This window comes from Arvicanthis niloticus, chromosome 1 (genome assembly GCF_011762505.2).
Source record: "Arvicanthis niloticus isolate mArvNil1 chromosome 1, mArvNil1.pat.X, whole genome shotgun sequence".
In the NCBI taxonomy this organism is placed as follows: domain Eukaryota; kingdom Metazoa; phylum Chordata; class Mammalia; order Rodentia; family Muridae; genus Arvicanthis; species Arvicanthis niloticus.
This window is the reverse complement of record NC_047658.1, coordinates 33,470,637-33,489,496: the sequence shown is the minus strand read 5'-3', so window position 1 is coordinate 33,489,496 and position 18,860 is coordinate 33,470,637.

Here is an 18,860-nt window from a genome sequence, read left to right as displayed (position 1 = left end):
CAGAGATCTGAAATGGATAAATTATAATCTAAAAGAAGTATATAATTAAAATGAAAGATAATAATACATTGTTCACATTCTAAGTAGTTTTACTAAATTCCTATAGTCTCTGTGATTCTATAAGAAAAGGCATTTTGGCCATCAGGTCACATGAGAGGTGGCTTTTAGGCTGTTTGTTTGTAGTTTTGCTTGTTTGTTTTAAATAAGAGACATGGAAGGGATTATCTCATTTTTTCTTTGACTGATTGAAGACAATTGACTCTTTTATTTGCCCAGTTCTGGCTGGGCCCTAGCAGCAGGATTAGTAATGGGACTGTGCAGTGGTTGGCATATCAAAATGCAGGTATAGATTTTTTGCTCTGGGGCCCATATCATATTGGACACCTGGAGGAGTCTCACTGCTTAGATTTCTGAGTCTCTTTAATAATACGTTTAAGCATATTAATGCCATGTTCAGAATTATCAAACATGCTTGATCACTAACATATTTGAGTTACACAATCTTTGTCTTTTTTAATTATTTAATTATCTTAATTATACCTCACATACATAAAACAGGAGTTCAGTTAAATCTTAATCTCATAACTATCTGCATCAATTCTTAGTGTGATTTACTATCAACTTGCTTTTTAAAAGATACAGTAGCTTTTATATTATTAGGAATTTAGGTTCCATTCTCTTTATAGTTGAGCTCTAAAAAAACATGGTTCTGAACTGAAGATCTAGTATCACAATGGAAGTTTTTAAATCAATAGACATAGTCCATAAAGCATCTCAAAACTTTTCTGATTCTTATATGATATGATACTATACATTCACATATGATTTAGCTTATAAAATGTATAGCTCATAAGTATTTTAACAAGATACTAACTGTAAATTGTTCAATGTCTCTAAATTAACATATACCAAATTAAAAGTATCTTTAACAACCTGTGTCCTTGGCTAGCTCATATCATGTATTTTTCATATGTCAGAAGGGAATCATACTACATGATTTAAGATTAACTAAGCATCTGAAATGTAAACTAAATATAATAATAAATAAAATAAATGAAAAAAGAAGCAATACAAATCACAAATAATAATTCCATGTTAGATAACTGACACTGATTTACAAAACAATAGCTACATAGAGTTTTAAATATATATATATATCATTGTATTTATCTATAGGTGGACAGAGAGAGAAAAAGTGAGAAAGAATGAGAAAGAGAGAGAGAAAGCGAGAGAGAGAGAGAGAGAGAGAGAGAGAGAGAGAGAGAGAGGTCAGAATTTCAAATATGTACCACAAAAGCACGTTTTTAAAAAATAAAAAGGGTAATATTGGGAAACAGCTAAGCAAAATCAAAGCTATCAGATGTTTCGCCCTTCTCTACAAAAAAAGGTAAAAACAAATAAAATTTTACTTTTGTTAGTTTAAAATGCATTTTTTAAAACAGTTACTTCAAAACCTATAAAGTACTGTTACACTATTTTTTAATCTAATGTAAATACTGAAAATAATCACTATGCCTATTACTTTCTCATCATTCCATGACTTTCCAACAATAAAGCATTTCAAAGAAAAAAAAAGATTAACTAAGCACGGACTTATCACGACTAACAACAATTTAATGTGTTTTAACCATGTCCAATAGGTTATAAGTCAATAATACTTTTTTGACACAAACCCCCTAATTGAGCCTCTGTACACTCCTTCCTTCATCTTTTATACTTCAGTTTTTTCATTTTGAGATACTCTTTATCTTCCTACTCTTTATCTTCTCTTTATCTTCCTTACTTCAACAAATCCATTACTCTATACACTGCTGAAAAATAGGGAATGGTTCTAGATTTGTGTCAATTGAGAGGACCTACCTCACCCCTGTTAACTACCTTTCTACATTGGTAAATACAACAGTTAAAAGGCATAAGCTTTGCTTGCAAATACCAGCTTCAGCCTCCCTAGTGATGCAGGAAGCCTCTAAGCTTATGTTTGTTTATGATTGTCAATATTATGTAATTTTAAATTATTTAAATATTATAAATTTTATTGTCAGTATTATGTAAGTTTATGATTGTTCTCTTTGTTCTCACTGTACTGGTTCAAGGAGCTCCTATCACACAGCAGTTTCTCCATTCTGTCCTCTTTCTAAGCTTCATGTTCTTCACATTACTTTCCTGTAATACCCCAATATCTAAGTTTGTTTCTGCCCTCTACTCAACTCTGTTACCACTCAAGGCTACTACTGTTAGAATAAATGGTACTTTCCTGGACAAATCATGACAAGCCACCACAGGTCTCCCTTGTGGAACTTCATTAACAGAGGATCCTCTGAGGGGGAGTGAGTGGGAAAAATGGGAAGGAGAGAAAGAATAATGGTTCTATGGATCAGGGTTTGCATCTTTTATCTAGAGTGTGACTGTGGTGACATATGCCTTAGAGTGATGTGTGAAAGGTAGCTATGGCAACAGACACAGAAGCAGAGCTGTTGCCTAGAGATGGTATCTTTGCTCAGTAGGGGAGAAGGCTGTACACTGCTTCTGGCTGTCCATGGATGCAACTGATGCTAACAATTACCCTCACCATTCCTGCCTAGCAGCACTTCTAAATCTTCAAATAGAATTCATACTTTTCTCTTACTCTGACATCCTGATTATACTTGGTTTATAGACAGTAGTTCTATACACCACATCTATTGTCAATGAGCCTATAATCCTAAAATTTACTCAAGTCCTATGTTTTCCTAAGTAGGTGGCAGAAAGACACTGCTGACATCTCCAGGCCCCTACTAATGATATAATATTGGGAAATGATTTTTGCTGAGAAAGCTACTAAAGAGGCAAGCCAATATTTCTATATACATATCCTACAGCATTTTGTTTTTATTTGTCAGGAGAGAAGTTATCACATCCCACCTTGCTACTTTTTTACTCCTTACCCACTTCTGCCTGGAGGAACATAAAACTCTTATCTACAGAAATTCATAAATTTCTCTTTCCATTCTGTTATATATTAACTATAGTAGATTTATAGTTAAAAGCTCACTGTCTTCTACCAATATTACAATATTTTACCCCCTTCCTCTGTTTCACTTCTGGGCCCTTTGAGGCTAATTCCTTCCTACTTTGAATTCCCAAACTGCCCCTCCAAGCTCTGAAAGTTGTCCTCAAGTCTGGTTTCTTACACAGGACAGGTAATGTCTCCCTAACTGACATGCAAGTCCTTCTTGAGAACTAGTCACATAGCTTGGCATATTGAGGCACAAACTCTCCTGATTTTTTTCAACACATCTTTTTCCACCCAATCTTCTTGTTCTCCTAAGGGTTTCACTCAGGAATTATCCACCTGCACTCCAACCTTCCCACAGAGGGCTTCTGACCCCTAATTCATTTAAATCACTAGAGTAGTTTTTCTCAGTAGCACTGAGAGGTGTCTCTCCTTACCCAAAGTCTAGTACAATAATATCTTCTTACTATGGTATATACTTTTTTTTAGGATTGGTAGAAACATTCTCTATTACAGCTTAGTCTGCATAAGTTTGTGATCCTGCCTCATGAATGTATTGCACAGATTTAAATTTCCTAGGTCCAAACACTCTGATAATGGCCCTGCATTCATTTCTAAAATCATTGTGTCTTCTAAGTGCTATAGTATTCATATTCCCTATGTAACAAAATACTCAGGAAAGTGGAAAGATCTAATGAATGGAATTACTAAGACTCATTTATCAAGATGGTAACTTAGTTTCACATGAATCTGTTATTGCCTTATGCCACACTGAGAAGAGGAATTGCTTGGGACAAGTCATTCTATCATTTTTAAATAAATAATAAAGGACAACTACTCAGATGAGCTTATGGAACCTCTCATGGCTAAGCTCCCTTACCTATAACTAATTCCTAAGTTTGGCTTCCTTTCTCACCCTGCAGGTGGGACTATCCTTGTTCTCCCAACCTCCCAGACAACAGGACCATGACAAATACCAGATGTTTGCTACCCAAATAGTAGACTCCTTGGCTAGGCTTTCTTTTTAGCCTCTGTATTACTCTCTGGCATGTCTCTAAATCTAAGCCCCAATAAAAGGCTTTTTCAACTGTAGAAAGGAAAAGCTCAGCTTCAATATAAGTGGCAACCCCAAGTATTTTGACTTTTCTAAGACCAAACAAACCCAGACTATACTATCAGTCCCTCCTGGAATAGGTACCCACATTGCAGCAGTAAGTACCATTATTCTGATCCAGAAAATGGCATAAAACCTCGAAAATTCTCTCATGTGGCTTTGCCAGATTTGGTTATCTTCACCATTTAGAATGCCTGGGGGAAAAGATGGGCCCAAGGGACTATGGGGCAGTACTTGCCAATATGTTGAGGTCTGGTGTTTGAGGGTAAGCAATAGTAATATTGTTTACATGTCTTGGGGAAGCATGTGGTACTCTTGTAGATTATATAGTAGAGACCATTCAACAGTCTGAAAGCATTATAAAGTCCAGCCTGTAAAAGCCTCCCCCCATTTTTTCTGCTTTTTGAAAAAGTGTGTCTTTTTGTAGCCCTGACAATTCTAAAACTCACTTTGGCCACTTTTAATACAGACTTTGAAAAGCCTATTTTATATCAATCTCTGAGTCTTTTCCATATCTTTGGTAGTAACATTGGGCCACTTGATGTAACCTCATGATATTTTGCATACCTTTGAAGAGTTACTGGTGGTGGCTATTCCCTTCACATGTGTAACCCTAAACTCTAAGTTCCATAACCTCAAAACCATTTTCTTTGCTTCATCATGTTAATCCTAAAATTTGTAGAAGAAAAATGACTGAGACTTTGGTGGTGCAATTTAAAGTAATCTGTCTTTGAGTGCATTTCAGGATGGCCACCTGGTTGTATTTTCTAAATCAGTGTATAGAGAAGTCTTCACTTGCTTTATAAAGTTCTTTTTATAGTGAACATAAGGGAGAGAACAGAGATAAGGTGAGCGTATTGATAATTCATTGTCAAAATGGTAGAAATAGAAGGGAAGAAACAAAAACAAGAATTTGCATCAAGCAACGGGGTCTTACAAGGAGTTTGTATAAAACTAACAACTTTACCCTTGATTGTAAGTAGAGGCTTTATTTAGCAGAGACTTGACAAAGTACAAAATGACTATCTCTTAGCTAGAATTTATCATAAAACAAATCATTTTAACTGTAAACAGAACTGTAAGGTATGTTTTCTAATTTTGGTCTTATTTCAAACTGTGAGATATTTGTTCCAGTCTTGTTCCCACATCAACTCCATTGTCATTTTAATCTCTGGACATAGCAAGTGACTGACTTTTGAATAATTACTCAGTCCTGCCCTTCATCAGCACATACTAAAATATCAATTTTAGGAAACTTATGAGCCACAGTAAATTCTCTTTTTTGCTACAAATTCAAGTTTACCATGTGCTTTTCATTTCAGCAATTAGCAGGTTGAGGCCCTTCAAATTTTTAGTTTAACTGAGTCCAGAATAAAGAGCTGATTTTGGAGTAATTGAAGAGCCAAAGTCAATTCCTATATGGTATCTGATATCTGAGTGAATATTTTCTGAGATCGATATAGATTGTGTGCCAACACGTAGAACAATGAATTCAAGACTTACAGAAGTTGGAAAGAACCTTTTTTCATCTAGAGACCAATTCTATTGCCAAACAATCAGTTTTGTCTCTCTTGGTCCCCTGGGTTTTATACCTCCTTACCTACTGATTTCTATGTTTTTTATAATAATGAACACACCATGTTTTTTCATGTACTTTTAGGAAAAGATTAACAAAAATTTCACAATGATATACTAAATACTACTAATGAAATTTCCACAGGGTTCATATCATGGCTTCTGAGCCAGAACCTCTCCATTCAGGACTGCTTCAAATCAGCAAGAAATGTATCCCAGCCTTGCAAACTGCTTCAATGTTGCTTGCATATCCCTAGCCTTTCATAGTTCTGGAGAGCCAGGACTGTTAGATTTTATAAAAGGCCAAGACATGTTTGATAAGACAATGTTTCATTAGATTGGAGGGGTGTCTCAATGGGTCTTGACATACCCAGTCATACATCTGGCATTGTATAGAAGGGGAGGTTATTAAATGGCATACAGACAGAAAAAGCTACACAAAGAGAGAGAATGTGAGTGTGTGTGTGAGAGAGAAATACGGAAAGAGAGAAACACAGAAAGAGAAACATAGAGAAAGACAAACAGAGAAACAGAAAGGAAAACAGAGACAGGGAGACAGAAAAAAGGGAGAGGCTGGCGAGGGCCACATGGTGAGAGATGATGCCAAGTATACTGAAGAAATGGAGAACGGGATCAGTGAGTGAAGAGAGTCAGAGAGAGGCAGGGAACAGGGATTGCAAGGAAGTGCCAAACACTCCCTTTTATAACAAGTCAGCTCTACCTGGCTGTTGCCAGGTAACTGTTTAGCAGAACATAGAAGGAATGCTAACATTCCTCCATTTGGGTGTAATGTATAAAGAAGTAGAAATTAGAAAGTGGTAATGGTGAAACAGGAATAGGGTGGTAGTGATCTTTTCCTACTTCCGGCTGTCTTCAGGGCTAAATGTCTCTGAGAAACTAAGAAGACAGGGATGAGGTTATTGGTGCAATCTTAGGAGAATTTGCTGTTTCCTGCTGTCCAGTATCTGTGTAAATATCTGTGGGTAGAGGAAACAGATCCAGAAGCAGAATCTGTGTCTGTGAGTGCAGGCTGGAGGTTTTGTGGGTTCCTTCTCTGGAGCTGTCCTAGATGTAGATTTTGAGTAAACACCTGGCCTTGATAAGATGCTGAAACATATATATGATGTAAAGAAATAAGTTCACAATGATTGGGAGGGAAAATTAGGTGTACCTTTGAACCCCTTAGATTTTCTTGGTTGTAGTGTGGGGAATCCCAATCTCAGGGAACAATAGAGGAAATACTACCTTCTGGAATAGGTGACATGTAGAATCTAGGGCAATTGATTGGCAGGTATACTTATCTGGATAGAGTCTATTTGGTTCCTAATAGGTAGATCTGAGTGTGTTTTTGTAGCTTAGGAGTTTCCAAAAGAGATAAGGTTGTTAGCAGCATTAACAGTCTTCAAGATGAGGTTATAGAAGACAAAAACCTGTGGAGCAGAAGGAGCAAGAGGGGCATTTTTTTCCTAGGAGACTGAATATATATAAATTTAACATAATGAGAAAAAATTTAAAGTTGTATTTAGAAAACAATTAAAGAAACTCAATATGATGATATTGTGAATATGATAACTGATCATATATTTTACCATGATAAACACCTTAAGTCTATAGTTCAAAGGCAACCAAAAAATTGTAATTGTAAGTATAATATCTGACACTATAGATTTAGTGAGAGAAGCATTTCAAGTCTATACAAAAAAGGAACCAAAAAAACCCTTTGTTATTATGATATCTGATAGTGTCGATTTTGCAAGAGATAGATTTATACTCTATGGTTAGAAGATAAATTAAAGAAGTTTAAATTTTGAACTTATGATTATAAAAGTTGTATCATATGGTTGAAAGTTTTTTTAGGATTAGCATAATTTATCAGAACTCAATTGGTTTTTGTTACCTTTGAATTCTCTATTTAACAAGAAGAAGAAATTTGAAGAATTTGGTCACTGGACAATGAGTTTTGATAAGGAATAGGAAAAGGTTACATCTCTGAAAACTTACACATAAACTTGTTTTTCACTTGTCATTAAGCCTGTGAGTAAGACAAATATGTCTTCATTTTAGATAAGAGATCTGCTAGTCTTCTCTTGTTACTAAATTGAGCTAATATGGTGGTGGATTACCTTGGGCTAAGGAGATAGAAGTCTGTTTTCTAGCTGTCAACCTGTAGTTAGCTTAGCTCTCAATGTAATCAGAAATATACACAGAATAGAGTAAAATTTAGATGTCACATATTTAAGAAAATGACAGAAGTTGGTCCATAATTCATTAACTAAACAGTTTCTAGGTTCTTGTGGTCTCATTACAACTTGGGCAGAATCATTCTGGCCATCAGATCCAAAAGAGGAGAAGCTTTTTCCTGTGGAATAGGAACATGGGAGAAATGAATCACATTATCTTAAACAATATGAGATATTTAACTCTCCAGGTGTCCTCTGTCCACAATTTAGGCCAAGCTCTGGCATTGGACAAGGCAATGGAGCATTGCTTCTAAGTGGTTATCATACCATAATTGAGAAAGTCTTGTCATTGTGTCCATATTTTCTCAGATACTCTACTGACTGATTTTGTGTTTTAACTTGAAACAAACTTGAGTCATCACAGAGAAAGAAGCCTCTATTGAGGAATGCCTCCATGAGATCCAGCCCTAAAGCATTTTTACAAGTAGTGATCAAGGCTATAAAGGCCCATTGTGGACAGTCCCATTCCTGGGCTAATATTTCTGGATTCTAAACAAAAGTAATTTAAGCAAATTAGTAAGCAGCAACCATCAATGGCTATTGCATCAGTTCCTCCCTCCAGGTTTCTACTCACTGTGAGTTCCAGTTCTGACTTCCTTTAATGATAAACATTAATGTAATTTTAAACTAGATAAACTTTTTCTCCACAACTTGCTTCTTGGTCATGTTGTTTTGTGCAAGAATAGAAACCCTGTCTAAGACAAGTTAGTACTGGGAGTGGGGTATTCCTGTGATATCCTGACTATGTTTTTGTGAGGACTGTGGAAATATTTTAGAATACTGGGCTAAGAGAGCCATTGAGTGTTTAGAGTTCTATGGAATGTTCTGTAGGAGCTTGAAAGAAAATGTTAAAATCAGTACAAACAATGAAAGCCTAACACAGAAAATTTCAGAGGGAAGATTATTGGGGGGGAGGGGCTGTTGCTATTTTGAGGCATGCCACCTTTCCCTTTAATAGGTAGGTACTGAGTGATACTGAGAAAAAGTGGAGGCAGATCCACATTTATTGTTCCATAGGCACCTCAGCTGCTTGTCCTGAATTTCACATTTAACAGGCTCTATTTTCTTTACTGTACTTATTTTATTCACATAGCATGGAAGAAACAATAATTGAGAATTTCCCTATACCAGAGTAAGCATAATAACCAAACTGCATCAGGAGTCAGTAACCTGCTAGAGCTGGAGAATTGTCAGATATTTAAATAACAGCATCCAAACCACAGTGCCCTTTGAGGAAGAGGGACTAGATTGAAGGGAAGAGCAGGAGAAATGGATGAAAGTGCTACATATTCTAACTCTTTATGACAAAGAGTAGTTATCATGGGGCAATCATCAGTAATAGCTTGGCAATAGGTATCTATGCTTGGCTTTTGGATCATTCACATGTGCTCACTAAACAGTAGGAAATGTCAGGAGACTCTCACATTACCATCCATTTTCTATTTTATCTTGTTGGGTAATTAACCACAAGTGAAGGTAGCCTTCTCCCCGGAAGTATTTAGAGATGAAGTATTTAGTCTAAAAAATTCTAAGGCAGAATGGTTTTATCAATGGAGCTATGGAAAGGCCATCATTCTTTCTCGATTGACTGTGTACTGCAGCTTTTGGGTCAAAGCCCACATACCATAATAAGTAGCTAATCAACAATGCTCTATTAGATAGCATAAGAATCTTGGGGACATTCTATGTATGTTTGTTGTTAGAAAGAAGGATTGACATTGCTTCTAATTCTACTTAGTAAAGTACATTTTTAAAAGATAATTCCATTATTCTTCTGATTAAAATGGAATTTAATTTTTATTTTTGACTTTCCTCCTTTGATCTCTCTATGCATTACTTTTTCCTTTTTTTTTTTTTTTTTGCAAATTCATGACTTTTTCTCTTTAATTGTTCTTACATACATGTGTGAGTTTGGACTTACATGTTTATTTTTAAAGACGTAAACAATATGTTCTTAATATTAAAGTGTAAATCCAGGGCAAATGGCCGATTTGCCTATTTAACATGTCAAACCAAACATAGCCATCAGCTTTCTTCATCATTTCCCAGCCAATACCTGATTCAGAATACTTTCAGCTTGTATATTTTACCCCTCACCCTGAACTCTCTAGACCAGAGGATCTTGTCAGCTCTTCCCTATTTTATTAGACAGGGCTCTCAGGAGGCAGATACTTATTGAATGCCTCTATATATTAAAAGGACTTTTTGAAATGGCATAGAGACTGCAATAGGCACAACAATAGGCAGTTATGAATGGAAGTCTAAGAATCTAATATTTGCTCAGTCCTCTAAGGCTGCCCGTTTCCACTGGTAGTTTGTATAAACTGAAATAATAAAGAAATATATTCCAAAAGATGTGGGATGAAGGTACAAGCAGTTTAAGAAGAGAGAACTTTCCCTATTCCATTGTACTTATGTAGGCCTTTAGCAGGTGTGTTCCAGATTAAAGGTCTGTGCCACCACACGTGGATTTGGAGCATACTGTGTCTAAGGCTGGCCTTGAACTCAAAAGTCTGCTTACTTCAGTCTCCTGAGATTAAAGGCCTATACTACTTTGCCTGGAGTTGAAATTACCTTGGTCACTATTTGTCAAGACCTGGAATAAAAGCATGTGACACTCATATCAAGATCCATGTCATTAGCTTGTGTCTTCCAGCCTTAATGACTGAGTGACAGGTGTGCCTGCCATTTCTGAATTGTAGTTCATTCCAAATGTAGTCAAGTTCACAACCAGGTATATCCACTATACATATAAAATCCAACCATTTTGGTTACCTGTACTTTTTGTATCTTCAAGCCACCTGTCTACTGCACCTTGTTCCTCTCTCTCTCCATTCTGGTTGTCTCCTGCTCTCCTACATGATTCATCTCAGTCTGGTAATGTCCACTATTGATGTTTCCAGATGTCCTAGCACCTTCCTTTACCTATGTTCTTCCTTTGATCTACAAAAAACTTTAACCACCATCACACTTAGGATCAGTTGTGTTGTGTCCTATTTATTTTTTTCATCTGGTGCCAAAAACAAGGGTTTATAATGAACTCCCACCTTGGGACATCAGCTTCTCTGACCCAAGTTGCTGGTATGGTATTTAAGGTACATATATTTCAATTGTTTCTGCCAGGTATGAAACTTGATTGCAAAGTTTACCTTTTTAGCTGCTTCTCTCTTCAACATATCTTACAGTCTATCTCAGCTTGCCTACTTAGTAAGTGTTCTCTCTTAATTATTCCTTTTGAGCTCCAACACATGCCCTATTCTACTTACTATAATAAATAAACATCTCCAGCTGTTTTTTCTTATATTCTCTCTTTTGTGTGCACTAAACTTTCTTCTCCTCTATACTTAGAAGTTGTGCCCTTTGCTTTTCTTTTATTTATTATTGACAGTGTGTATAACATTACTCTAACACACCCATATGTAATTTAGGACTGATGACATTATGTTGAATAATCAATTAGTGTGGTGTTAATTATGGGCAATTACATCTTATTTGTTCATTGTTCTTTATATGTTTGCAATATTGTACTGGGTTTGAGACCCCTTGATGTTTCTATGTACTGTATAGAAATTTCATTTGCATTGTTCCTCTTTAGCTCATGTTTGGAATTCATGGTGAGAATATGGATATAATTTCTGTCATTTTTAGGAGGTAAAATCTTACAGCACATAGCTTGATCCTCTATCACAATTTTTCTTCAGTGTTCCACAAGGATTTCAGAACATGAGGTACAGCTGTGGTTTTGTAGAAGTTTGCAAGAATATAACCGACAATGTACTTTTGCTTTGTTGTTATTTTCTATTTGTTTGCATTGTTTGATTTGTTTTGTTTCATTGTGGTTTGCTTTGTTAGATAGTTCTGTCCCTGTAAAGAAAGATTTTCAGCTCAGGAAGAAAAATGTCCTGTGAACTCCATATTTTTTTTTTATCTATAAGAGGTTGGAATTTACTTAATTATCTTTTAAAAGTTAGTTAATATTATGGTCACACTGAGGATTTCAGATATCATTGTTAAAACTTTATAAATTTTCTTTATTTTATATTGTTCTATTTTAAACTCTAATTATTGGTTTGTATTCTTTTATCCTCATCAGATTACTTGTTTGCTATCATTTTCCAACTTCTTGCTCTTTATAAAATTAATGCAGACAATTCTTTCATTTTTCTGTAGTATAAACTAGGATATATATTTTCTTTTTAAATTAATTTTTAATGGATATTATATTTACATTTCAGATTTTATCCCCTTACCACATTCACACCACCACCCAGGAACCCCCTATCTCATCACCCTTCCTCCTGCCTCTCCGAAGATATGCCCCCACCTATACCACCACTCCCACCCTCCCTCAAATTCCTCTCCACTCGGTGTTCAGCCTTCATGGGACCAAAAATCTCCTCTCCCACCTATGCCTGACAAAAACATCCTCTGCTACATATACAGATGGAGTCATGGGTCCCTCCCTATGGGCTCCCAGGCTGATGGTTTAGACCCTGGGGAGCTCTGGTTAGTTGGTTGGTATTGTTGCTCTTCTCATGGGGCAACAAACACTTTCAGCTCCTTCAGTCTTCTCTCTAACTCCTCCATTGGAAACCCCTTGATCTGATCAATGGTTAGTTGTGAGCATCTGTCTCTGATTATGTCAGACTCTGGTATACCTCTAAGGAGACAGCTATATCAGGCTCTTGTCAGCATACACTCCCTGAAATCCACATCAGCCTCTACCTTTGGCGACTGCACATGGGATGAATACCCAGGTGGAATGGTCTCCAGGTGGCCCCTCCTTCAGTTTCTGTCCCACACTTTGTCTCCATATTTGCTCCCTTGAGTATTTGGTTACTCCTTCTAAGTAGGACTTAGGCATGTATACTTGGTCTTCCTTCTTCATGAGTTTCATGTGGTCTGTTTGTTGAATCTTGGTTATTTCAAACTTTTGGGCTAATATCCGCTTATCAGTGAGGAAATACCATGTGTGTTCTTTTGTGATTGGGTTACCTCACTCAGGATGATATTTTCTAGTTCCATCCATTTACCTAAGAATTTCTCAAATTCATTATTTTTTAATAGCTGTATAATACTCTATTGTGTAAATGTACCATATTTTTGTATCCATTCATCTGTTGAAGGACATCTGGGTACTTTACAGCTCCTGGCTACTATAAATAAGGCTGTTATGAACATAGTGGAGCATATGTAGTTGCTATATGTTGGAGCATCTTTTAGGTATATGCCCAGGAGTGGTATAGCTGAGTCCTCATGTAATGCTATGTGCAATTTTCTGAAAAACAACCAGACTGATTTCCAGAGTGTTTGCACCAGCTTAAAATCTCACCCACAATGAAGGAGTGTTCCTCTTTCTCCACATCCTAGCCAGCATCTACTATCACTTGAATTTTTGATCTTAGCCATTCTGACTGGTGTGAGGTGGTATCTCAGGATTGTTTGATTTGCATTTTCCTGATGACTAAGGATTTTGAGCATTTTTAAGGTGCTTCTTGGGCATTTGAGTTTCCTTAGTTGAGAATACTTTGTTTAGCTCTTACACATTTTTAATAGGGTTATTTGGTTGTCTGGAGTGTAATTTCTTGAGTTCTTTTTATATATTGGATATTAGCCCTCTATCGGAAGTAGGATTGGTAATGATCTTTTCCCAATCAGTTGGTTGCCATTTTGCCCTCCGTAGAGTGTTCTTTGCCTTACAGAGCTTTACAATTTTATGAGGTCCCATTTGTCAATTCTTGATCTTAGAGCATAAGCCATTGGTGTTCTCTTCAGGAACTTTTCCCCTGTGCCTAGGTATTCAAAGGTCTTCCCCACCTTCTCTTCTGTTAGTTTCAGTGTATCTGGTTTTATGTGAAGGTCCTTTATCCACTTGGACTTAGGCTTTGTACAAGCTGGTAAGAATGGATTGATTTGCATTCTTCTACATGCTGACCTCCAGTTGAACCAGCACCATTTGTTGAAAATGCTGTCCTTTTTCCACTGGATGATTTTAGCTCCTTTGTCAAAGATCTTGTGACCATAGGTGTGTGGGTTCGTTTCTAAGAATTAGACCTACGAACTTAATATATAACAAATCATTTGGCTTGTATCTTATAGGACTTAGGTAAGCTCATTCACTATATACTTTTCAAGTTCTATTTTTTTGGAAATTTTAATTTTCCTTCACAACTCTAAAAAAAGAGACAGAATGAAACAGAGAATTGTGTGTGTACTTTTTTTTTTTCCATTCATCATTTATAATGGAGTTAGTCTGTTTTCATTTGCAAGGTATAACGAATATAATTGCAGTAAACATGGTCTAGTAAATGATTATGGAATAGTAAAATGAATCCTTCAGGAATACCAAAATGGTCTAACTGGAGTATGAGGTAGATTTATTTTAAGCTCTTGATAATTCTCCACACTGATTTCAAAAGAGGCTGCACAACTTGCAATCTGACCAAGAACAGGTGATTTTTCTAATTCTCCCACATCCCTACAGCATTTTTTGTTAGTTTTGTGTTAATTTTTATCATTCTGATTAGGATGAAGTAGAATTTTAAACTTGTTTTGATCTGCATTCCTAAGAGAAAGATTTTTAGCATCATACTGAAACATGGAAAAACTCTGATTTCATAGTTGGATACGTCACTGAATAAGGTGGACCATACAATGTGGATTGGCAATAAGTCTTGGCTCCTCAGCTATACCAGGTTTCCATTTGATATTTACCAGTCTACTAATGGTATGAAACCTACTTTACATGCTTCTTTATCAGGCCTTAACTCTGTCCACATGCATACACTGTAAATGTCTTAAACTTGGGTTTTGCAATTATGTGAGGTTGAAGTTGAGCAACACCCATGACGAAGCATAAACTGAAAAATAAAGGGTTTTGCTATTTTATTGTAATTATTTTCTGATTTTCTGCAGCTTAAGTGGCATATTTAAGGTTTAAGGACTTCTAGCATATAAAAACATACCTACAAATTAATGTATACTAAAACTGGACCACAGTCATTTTAAAAAAGAAAATGAGGGTAATCTAGAACTAGGCATACTACATACAGGAGGGAATGGTAAAATGGTATGATGCTGCATCATATATATTTATAGAAGTTATACCATCTCTTCTCACTTACCTACAGGACAGGCTAGGGGCACAATAATTACCTTATGTTGACAGATTGGTTATGAGATTCCAGGTAGACTAAAAATAATGGCAATAGGCAACCATAGCTCAAGATATGTTCTTTTTTCCATCTCCTGGTTTAGTACAATTTTTTTTGTAAATTGTTTCTTGTATATTAAAAGAATTAGAAAAATTTGAGTGACTAATACATAATTAAGTCTTTTCCGAGAGATGGTCAAATATCACAAATTTCATTTGTGGAATATCATTGGATAATACAGGATCACCTACTGGCCCATAAAGTATTCTTACAATCAGACAAATCTCAAAGTGACTGTGTATACCTGTAACCATGATAAGCAACAAATTATTTTTTTGCATCATTTTATTCATTTAATGACCACCTATACATATGGAATGGATTTTACATAGTCTTTAATAAAGTTGGCTGTTTCTCCTAACATTTTTTCTTGATCCTTTCTATTGACTACCACTCACATGACCTAGAGACATGTGTAGAATCAAAAAAGGAAGAAACATAATTTCTGTTTTATGATATTTCCTGTTTTGATAGCATGACTCAAAAATTAGGATCAATCTTATAATATGTATACTGAGTACAAAGAAAGTACATGCCTGTAATTCAGCAGTTGATATTGAATCCATACTGAAGCAGCTGCAAATTTCCCATGTAATATAAAATGCCATAATAAATTTTATAGAGATATTAATGTATTTTCTTTTATATAAATAGATATGGGAAGCATGTGCTGTATGAGTTTAGATGGAAGGTACATGGAGAAGTAGGATTTTTGTCATATTTTACTATCAAATATGTATGTCTCAAAATTATCTTTGATGCACCCATGTCCAATATAGGCTATCCCCTATCATCTGACAGAGAAGAAGCAGAGAGTACAACATGAAAAGTGTATAGGCATTTATTTTACTTTCCTGATATATAAAAAAAGTATGTAATAAAAAATTCAGCATCATATTTTTTTTCTGCTACTTGCATTCACTGAAAATTTAAAAGCATGTTTTGATAACTGTGCATTCTTGTGATCACTGCCTTTTGTTTTGTGTACAGTTTCCTTCAAAGTACTAGAAGACACATAGATGAACACAGCATATATTTTTATGCATTTATTTTATTTCCTACATGAACATAGTAGTTATATAATTTCACACAACTTATTAAATTATTTTTCATCCAATTCATCTAAGGTCTTTCAAATAAATGTATATCTTCTAAGCCATTAGAATTTACTTTCTCATCAATAACCATGAGCTAAAACTTTCCATGCTCCATTTGTAAAATTCTCATCTCTAATTGGCCAGTCTTCATTGTTATGTTTTTGTGATTCCTGGCCCATATTTTCCTGTCCTCTCTTTCTCATAGTCTCTTGCCACCCAGCACAATTCCAGAAACCAAACCTATGCAGATCACTTATCTGCCCTTCTAAGGGCTTGATTCATCCATCAACAATACCTTCAGAACAAAGTTATATAGCAATGCTTCTGTTTATGTTCAGAACTTCTCATCTCTAAGGACAGCAAGGACTTTGGGGCACAGTATTTAACAGTATAATATATAGCAAAAGAATAAACTTCAACAATTTCCCCTTTTGCCCAAAAAAAATGTTCTTTCTTTTATAATGATAAAGACACACAGTAGGAACTATTATGAAACAATATGAAAGTTTTTAGGAATGTATTCTATTTAAAAAGCTCAGTCTGTTTGCATTGGGCAACTTAGGAGAAACTATTTTATCTCTCATATCTTGGTGAAAACAGAGTTTTGTATCTGAGTAAATTTCCATCTTAACTTAAAAATATTTTCTTAGACCTAAAGTATCTTCATAAATATTAAACAACTTAAATTCAATTGTGGGATGATAAACATCTAGTCTTCATTCATACCAGAGACCTAAGGGAAAAATTAATCATTATCTGTGAATTCAGAAAGCACAGGGATAAAGATTCCAAAATGGATAGAAATGACAAATATATCTGACTTCCTGGGGACCCCCCAATATTTTTTAAAACTTTGGAGCACCTATCTTTATCCTTCTGTCCCAGAAAGTCTGGCAGACATTATGTGAAGCAGAAATTATGAAGAATTTGCTTAAACTGTCTCATAAATTGGCTATCCTGTGCCCATTAGATTTTTTTTGGATAACATTTTATCTACAGACAAATTTAGGGCATTTCTTTGTCACAGGGCAAATTTGCCACAATTGAAGTAACTCCATATGTGGTTATTATCTCTTATCATATCCTGTGAAGTGGAATGTGGGTACTGTCAAAAACAGACATATTCCCTGGTCAAAAGATCTTTGAAAAATAAAATAATATGAAATGTCAAAATCTGTGGATTTATGAGGGTTTGAAAATCATCTATCTATTTATAGCATATGCGAATTGCCAAACATTGTTTATGGCTCTGCCATTTATTGAGTAATGTGTTAGCATTGGAATACATACCGGTATTTTAGTTCAAGCTTTAACCATACAATCACATCCTGGAATCATGTACACCTAACCAAAATGTATTTCAATACTTGCTGGAACTCTGAAAACTTTGGGACAAAAAGAAATCACTGTGAAGGAACCAATTATGCTCTGGCTCCCCAGTGTTAAATGGACACGACAGGTTTTGTTTGTTAGTTTTTATATTTAGTTGTTTTTGTTGGCTTGTTTTGTGTTTTTGTTTTTTAAATATAGGATTCTAAAAACAATTTGGATATAAATTAATTTTTGCCACAAGGTGCTTCAACAATTTGCTATTCATTATTTAATCTCAATCAGGGCCTTCTGCCTTGCCTTAAAACATTCAGTTGCCTTATTAGAGACACACAACCTTTTTATTTATGATATGACTTTATAGCACTGGAGCACAGCATATTCTACCCTGTAACTATTAGAATTTACTTTCTCGTCAGTAAACCTGAATTATAACTTTCTGTATTGCATTTTGGCAGCTCTTCATTTCAATTTGCCAGCTTTCATGGTCATGTTTTTTATGATTCCTACCACATGTCATTTTGTCTTATGCCCATCTTCTCTCTCTCCTACTTGTGGACTCCTGCCATTCACAATTGTATAAGGTCCCATAATTTTTTCATGCAAATTCCTGTACCTAATGAATGGCTAAATAAATGAAATTAATCTTCTAATTTTATATTTATTATAAGAAGGAAAGGTGCAATGATCAGGTAAGTTTCACCAAATTACCTAGTAATTTCTATTTATGTACATATTAAATTGTTTTTGAGCTCAAATCAAAGCCAAATAACTTGAGATAATTAGAAGAAATATTGATTATCAAAAGTAACTTTAATATGGATTTATATTATTTCATACCTGAGTAATATGGTTTCATTATTTCCCCTCTTATTCATCCAGTGCCCATTGTACATAGTGACAAATCCAAAATATTCACCCCCTATTCTCTCTCTCTCTCTACATATATACATATATATATATATATGACATATATGTGTATGCAGATATATATATATATATATATATAGATAATATATAGGAATAAATGACATATGACATATGTTTATATTTATACATACTCATATTTGTATATATGTGCATGTATGGTGTATGTATATGTATATTTGTGTTTATATATATATGTGTGTGTACGTGTGTGTGTGTGTGTGCTGGTGTGTGTCTTTGTATATATTTGTATCACATCTAAGTAAGTATATTCTGCTGACCCATTAGAGTTTTTCACAAATGTTTAATGTTGCCAAGTTGGAATTAAATTCCTGGTCAGGAACAGATCCTAAATGATTATGTAAAGAATAT